The sequence below is a fragment of the Trachurus trachurus genome (assembly GCF_905171665.1).
Source record: "Trachurus trachurus genome assembly, chromosome: 10".
NCBI lineage: Eukaryota > Metazoa > Chordata > Actinopteri > Carangiformes > Carangidae > Trachurus > Trachurus trachurus.
The window spans coordinates 27,937,437-27,945,299 of record NC_139894.1 but is presented as its reverse complement, the minus strand read 5'-3'; the positions used below and the strand labels follow the sequence as shown (position 1 = coordinate 27,945,299).

At 40.3% G+C, this 7,863-nt stretch overlaps 1 long non-coding RNA gene across 1 annotated transcript; it reads right to left on the bottom strand.

Moving 5' to 3' along the window:
* Positions 1 to 6,546: 6,546 nt before the first annotated feature.
* On the bottom strand, positions 6,547 to 7,395 carry LOC310992346. Its single transcript, XR_014595681.1, has 3 exons — positions 7,336 to 7,395; positions 7,108 to 7,223; positions 6,547 to 6,627 (listed from the first exon to the last, which is right to left on the bottom strand). It is a non-coding gene; the product is annotated as an uncharacterized lncRNA (long non-coding RNA).
* Between the last annotated feature and the right edge of the window lie 468 nt (positions 7,396 to 7,863).

Sequence of the window (7,863 nt, the reverse complement as noted above, 5' to 3'; positions counted from 1 at the left end):
ACATTCATTTAGGAGCGTCAAGTGAGCAGATGCCCCATATGTAGAGGCTACAGTCCTCACTGCAGGCGGCCCCGGTTCGAATCCCGCATCGGGCAGTCCTTTGCCTTCCTCGGTCCTCCTAAATATTTGGTCACATGCTCTATTTTTCTTAATGGTTCCCTAGCAACAAGGAGTGGCTCAGCTTGCCCTATGCTGCGTACCACAGTCTCCCCCACAGATTTACTGCAAACTTTCTATAATCACCATTTCACCACACACAGTTTAAAGTTAAGATATTACGTTATAATAGCCTGACAAGCCAGACTATATCATTAAAATGTATAGTCTGGCAATGACCGGTAGACCTCGGCTCAATCCAGGGGGCGGGATGAAGGCTCTCTTTCAAACTGCCTCTGCACGTAATGGGGTAGTGCTTGAGCGCTACGACTAATCAGAGCAAAGAGCAGGATGACATTAGCCTGACAAGCCAATTAAAATGTATGTCGTCATGGCGTTAAGCCGCCCAACGACTCTCTAAACAGATAGAGCACTGTGATTGGTGAACACAAACGGTGTTCGAGACTCAAAAAGTTCCTATGGCTCGTTTCTAGACCCACCTACGGAGCAAATATTTTTTGCTGCCGCTAGGGTGCGTCTAGATTTCTAGGCTAATGTTATAATAGATATTATTATAGATTATTATTTCTGCTTATTTTTTGTATTATTTTTCAGTCATTTTGGTTATTGGTTGTTTTTCAGGGGATAAGCGAGGTGAAGGTGAAATGGCTGCCCTGCTCGAAGAGGTACAGTATGTATGTTGTGTCATCATAGATGCATTACCACAAATGCAACATCTCAAATTCTGTGCACAACTTTGCCATGAAGCGTAGCTGTATGAGAGGCTTCTGGGTTACAGGGTGAACATTCATGCTGAAGTAACAGATATAGTTCAGCACACTGTAGTTACCAATCAACATTGAATGCAAGTAACACCATACAGTATTTCTAAAAGAAGTGTGTATGTCATGTTCAACATCATGTTTAATTCATGATTCATTGATACTAAAGCAACTGTTACTAAAAAGAATTTCTCTTTTTTCCATTTCTTCTTTCTCGTAGCAACATGATGGAGAGATTCCTGGGTGCCACACAAACAGCTTAAAACAATGTACAATTATGTGGTTAATGATTATAGTTACATTGTTATGAATGATTGCGTGGTGGATTAGTTGATAGATTGGTTAGTTATGCTTATCCAATTGTACAGTTTTTGTGTGTTTTTGTCCTTTTAATCATTTTTTAAACGGTAGTCCATGAGTTCATCAGTTGTATACTGTATTCATGTTTGAAAATCTCTTCCCACAGATAACAAAATAAAAGTATCTGCATTCATCAACCCGAATGGAAAATATGCATGCCTGTTAATTGAAGAAATGTAGTACATTTGAAACACTATGTTCTCCAGAGTACAGTTTACCTTGTAGTATGTGTTAAATAAAGGTTGCCTTAGACTGTCATTTCAGATTTCGTTTTTATGAGCATTTGCATATAAGCCCATCTTGACAAGTCCATCAGTGGAAGAAGAGAAGACCAAGAAGAAAGTGCTGATCTCACTCAACCAACACGATTGACTGCTTCATGGCCAGAGGATTTCAACAGTGATCCAACTTCCCAAACACAGCCACTGCAATACTGACAATTACTATAGACAAAAACAATGGTTTCTGTGTGTGTGTGTGTGTGTTTTGTACAAATGAAACCGCAATCACTAATACCTTTCACTAATGCCTTGGAGAAAAGGAAGGTGAGGAGACCATATGGCTTTCAGCCATTATAGAGTAAGGTGTTATAACAGACTTATAACAGAGTTATGTAATAATTATTTATATACTTTGGGAGGAGGGGTATCCCATCCAACATACAGTGCACTTGTGATTGTAAGACTGTAACATATCCTGAATTTGGGGGAGGGGTTAACACAAATCAAAACTGCAGTATCAGTTTGGTGTAGATTTATAAGAGAAATTTAGATTTATAGATAGATTTTTATCAGGGCAAGTGGGAAAATTGTATAGAATGATTGGTTAGGCTATTTAAAGTTTTGTTCTCTGCTGCTGACCTCCTTTCTCAGAGTCAGGGCATCCTAATTAGAGAGAGGACAGCTGGTCTTCCTTGTCTGACCTTTGTGTAGATGTAGATTATGAGGAAAATGAGTCTAAACTGGTCAAAATTTTAAAGTCTAACAGTGTATAAGTCAGACACCAACATCCTGAACCATTTTTGGCCACTCACTACCCCTGAAAACACGTTTGACTGATTTCAGCCAGTTAGGCCCATAGATAGGGCTAGGAACGTATATCTCAAAGGGCCATAGTTTTCAAGCAAGTTGAAAATTAAACTTTGTCGTAGGACAACAATGAAGACATCGTTGGAAAGGTCTTGACCTAGGGAGTAACATGTGTCAGTATGAAAACTTAGGTCAGCTCTTGCTCCCCACAAGTGACCTTTGAACCTTGATCCTGACACACTTTTAAAGGCTTCTAGAGCAGCAACAAAATGTGCTACAGACAAGTTATACACATTTTTGGAAAGCTCTTGACCTCTACTATCAGGTCCAATGGCAAACCAGCAGGAAGGGGTCAAGAATAGGGTCAAATATGGCACAAAACACATTTTCTCCCTTTTAACAGGAACACACATCAAATCTGACCAAACATATGTGCTCCACACCCCAGAAAACCTATAAAAAGATTACAATGTTCCTGGTCTTAGATAAACATAACAGGGAAAACACATTAGAACTACAACCAATATGGCGGAGCGCACATAGTCAACGTGTCACTATGGCAACATGTAGTTCTTGTATTGTTCTCCTGGGTTGGGGTTGGGGTTGTCACACTAGGGTTCAGAAAGCGTCTATTCGCTCATTCTTTAACAAAAAACGCGTAACCATGACATATATGTTTATATCATGAGAGATTGTATGTTATAAAATATAAAAATAGTAATGTATTAGTGCTAGTTTAGACGTGATTTCTGCCACGCTGTTTCGCGGTCTGAACGGGATGCGTTCAAAGGCAATAGGATTAGGCAACGTTTCAAAACGGAACACCCGAGCATCATTCCTCGACACATTTTTGTTACTATAAAGTGAGAGTGTTGTTTGAAGAGTGTGTTCATAAAATGTGGCTTCAAAAATATGCAACCAGATGGGTTAATAGCCAGTTTAGCTTACATTAGACTAGAGCATTGGGCTATTGAACGCAGCCCAAGGTGTCCAAGGCACACAACAGAGAGGTTACAAGAAGTTGTCAGAGAGGAGATATTTTACTATATCAATTTTATCAATAAAAGATGGCTACATCTATCCAATGCAATATGGTGAAAAACTCAAAAGATTGCAGATTTCAGTGTAGCCTATTGAAATGAAATTATAAATATATATATTGGAATATGGTGATAAAAAGAAATTTGTGTTTTGATTACTAACGTTTCTGTACATTTGCAGGGTCAAGAAGTGAAGGAATCAAGGTCATTTGATTTGAATTCATTTAATTGTCATTTTATAACACAGGGTGGTAAAAACAAAACTTTAAGAGTCATTTTCATACTACAGATAAAGAATACATACACAGATCATTACAACTAGAATAAAACATGGTTAAGTAAGACCATCTGCACATATTTATACACACATACACATTTAGTGGTGGAAAATCTAACCACTTACGACATTGCAAGTTTATCTGTATAGCCCGTTTTTACAAACACTTTGTCTCCAAGGTCATTACATAGCAACCACATCCTCTGCCCTTAGACCCTCACATCCACTGAGGAAAAACTTCAGAGAGAAAAAAACAGGAGAAACTTCAGGATGAGCAGCAGAGGGATCCCACACCCAGGACGGCCAGACGGGACATAGATGTTGGACATATAGTATACAGGACATATACTGTAGTATACAGAGAAGAAAACAGTTCACAACAAGCAATAGGAAGTACTAAACTTTACAGTTTTGAGGAAAAACTTTTAATCTATTTTGTCGTTGACTACAACCCACAGTACTGTGGTGATAAAAAATGGTCACGAAATAAACAAAGCCCTATACACCTGGCCTGATCTGTTTCACAAGAATGTATTAATTTATCTCCTCCTTGTGGGTCTCTGGGCTTTGCCTTTGCCTGTGGAGATGCTGGTGTGTCTGGTGCAAAGAGAAGCTAAAGACTTTCATGAGCCCCTGTTGGTCACTTTTTGAGTCGGGTTTTAACTGTTTTAGTATCATGTTGTGCTCACTTACTGTAACTAACAACAATGTAGTCGGACTATTCCACTAAAATACCTGAAATACAATAGTCATGTAATGCTAAAATGTAGTGAAATGTAAATCATAACTCTATAACAATATGTAACAGCCTAAAACAAACCTCCCTTACTCATGAGCTTAGTGATAATGGCAGTCCTGGAGAGGAAAGAGTTGCCCATTTCCTCCACCAACGTAGATCCAGCTCCATCCTGGTTGTCTGCTCCCCGCTTTATCTGTCATTTAAAGAACAGTGCACATCATTAGTCTGAGTCTGTGGAACATTCATCAGTTTGCTTGAGCGTTGTAATCCAGCATGCAGCGCTCACTGGATTTGAAACTTTCCAATGACTGTCAGCATTATCATGCTGAGTTTCACCTTTAATAATGATAAACCATGTATTACCTTGTGTCTTATGGGTTGCAGAATTCAATACAATTATGTAAACATCATCAAATTATAGCTAATAAGAACTGTTAAATATCACTGTAATTGGCTATGAAACGAATAATAAATAAAATGATATTGCACTTGATGCCATATGCCTTGGGATAAAGCAGACAACAAGGACTTCATGGCAGTCAGGTGGCTGCATTCTGGGCAGCCTTCACTTAGTATAGTTGCGTACACCCTTATAGCAGTAATTGTTGTTGTACTGATGGCAAACATATTAACAGTCACACAAAAAAGATGAAGCTAATATTGTAGTTTCAAAAAAAGAGCCCAATAGATAAATTCATTCAACTGGGTTTGTGTTGAGTTAGACTGATTTTCATTCAAGTGTAGTACAGTTGTGAATAGATGAAGTGCAAAATAAATTGGAGAGAAGAGTATGGCCCAATTCCAATCTGAGCCCTTACGGACACACTGACTTAGGGTGTACTCACACTAGGCACACTAGACTAAAGTCCTGATTCTATTGCCAGTGTGAGTGCAAGTGTTCCGTACCTGAGCACGGTACACTTCCCTGGCCCGGCACGGTTGGTGAGGTGTGCACGGTACGCTTGGCCAGGAATGCGCACACGTAATGCGCCGCGGGCTCGTTCTCCACCTCGTGTCTGCCACCGCGTGTAAACAACAGTCATGATTACGTCGCGCCATAAACATAGCTAGTTGACATCGCTTTGATTAAACTTCAAGATGTTACCATGACAACCGGACAAACAATTAAAAAGCGCTGTTCTTTCTGCAGTCAGAGCGCATCCGCCGTGTTGGTATATCAACGCGATGACGTTTGTGTCGGAGGCAACCGTGCTTCAGCATGCTTGGGTTGGAGGTAGTGTGAGTGCGGGCCAGCGGGGGACAGGGGGGGGGGGGGGGGGGGGGGCATTCGGGCTTCAGCACGGTACGGATCAACTGGCCCAGGCGCATTCACGGGAAGTCCGTGAGTGTGTGAGGGCTGTTCCGTTGTCAGATCACCAAGTCAGTGAGTCAGTGAATGAGCCCTTACTGCCCCCTTACCGTAAGTCAGCACCGATGCTGACTTTGGGTAGGGGAATTACCCACAGTTCATAGCGTTGTGAAGTCAAACACATGGGATGCCGTTGGAACACGAGTGTTAAAAAAATAAAATAAAATAAAATAAAATAAACAAACGTAGTCAGAGAGAGCTCCGCCGGTCTCTTTATTGTTAATGGACAGGGGCAACAACAAAATAAAAAAATAAGTTTACTGTCAGTATTAACGTGCAGTTTGTGATTATTGATGATGATTTGATCAGATCTGATCCAGGAACATTTTGTTTTAAGTCCGTGTCCCTCACACACTTTGTGCGTGTTGAAATTACAGTAAATTATCATTTCATGACCGGAGTCAACAACATGTTGTTGTCAAGGTAACGTATCGTGAGAGTGGGTAAGTGCTGTTCCAGTCATGTTTACAGCATCTGGACCCTCACAGACTCTCACACTCTGTCTTAGATCTGACGTCACTTTAGTCAGTGAGGGTTCAGGGCCTGAGTCTTATGGGGCGGATTGGAACTGGGCCTATAGTGTGGGTCAGCTGATGTGTGGATATACATACATATTTAGAGCACAAAGAATAATGCCATGATGGCATAACTCTTATATGATACACACCTGCTCATCAAGGCTGGAGCTACTCCTCCTCGTTGTCCTCACCTTTGCTGCATTCAGCTGAGACCGACCACAGACGCCCTTTCCTGGTGCATACAAAGACAAACAGTTTCTAATGTTATTTTAAAAATAAACTTTCAAGTAGTACAAGAAGTTCAATGATAATCTATGTGGAAAATACACAAAAACACTTACTGTACATGCTTGGCCCTCATTTGGAAGTCATCATCATTGCAGAGAAGCACCCGTCAAAGTAGCCCCCTTCCTCAGAGCTGGAGAAAATAAAAAATAAAAACACACCATGTCCATTTATGTCCATCTTAGTTGAATGAACCCAAACATGTTGCAAAAATGTTGCATTTTGTCGTTATTGTGTGTCTCCTGCGCCCACTCCCCATTTAACTAACTAACGCAAGCCAAAATAGTTTTGGCTCACTGAAAGATGACGGCAAAAATGGATTCTCAGGTGGTGTTTTGTTGCGTGTGTTGGAAATATGATTGGTAAATGTCAAAAGCACCGGTGTGATGCTGCACTGAGCTAATTTAAGGTGGTACTGTGGCTTAAATCAGGCCCTGTGAAAATCACATTCTAAATGAAGTATTATGGTGACGTTGAGGTGTGCAGGCCTACGACTACAACTACTACAGACTTCAGAAAGCTTCTTGGACTGGTACATCCGCATAGAAATCCTAACATGATGTTTTTCTACCAAAATAAGACTAATGATGCACAAATTATCACGATCACATACCAAATCCTGGCTCTTGTTCATCAAGCATCTCCACACCGGTCTCCTCAAGGACACAGAGATGATCATCACGTTTTCTCCATCGTGGCAGGTCTGATGCCTTTGTCCTCTTTTTTGACCTAAAAATCAAATAATAATCATAATCAAAGTAATGCAGTTAACCACACAGACTTCCTGCACAAATGCATCATAATACTGATCCCCATGCATGGAATAAGATATTAAAATTACCTTTGTGTCAGGCTCATCGAACTCAGCTTCAGCTGTAGCCATTGTATTATCTGTAACCTGTAAAACAGTGAGAAAAGTACAGTGAGGGCTGGCATGTAGCATTAATGTTAGCCTAGCTATGTTAACGTTAGCCTAATCATTAAAATCTAAATCTCAAACAGTGCAGCTAGTAAAGTCAGCCAGTTTGACAACTTTGATCAACCACATCTGTCAAACTTTGTGGTTGACGACACTGGCTGGTTTTTGGAGGTAAAATAGCTTTAACTGTTAATTATTTAATCACAATTTTCCATGTTGTTTGTTTACCTGAACGGGGGCTGCCTGTCGGTGAGACGATGACGGACTTGCCGGAAGCTACGTCAGTCACAATGAAATCAGCTGATCGTTCACTGTAACCATAGCAACGATGGAAAGCTGAGCAATCTTCGTAATAACTAACAAACGAAATACACATTAACTGAATAAATATAACGTTAATGATTAAAATAATGCACCAAACGTTGGCCTACCACAATAATGAAAAAAAAA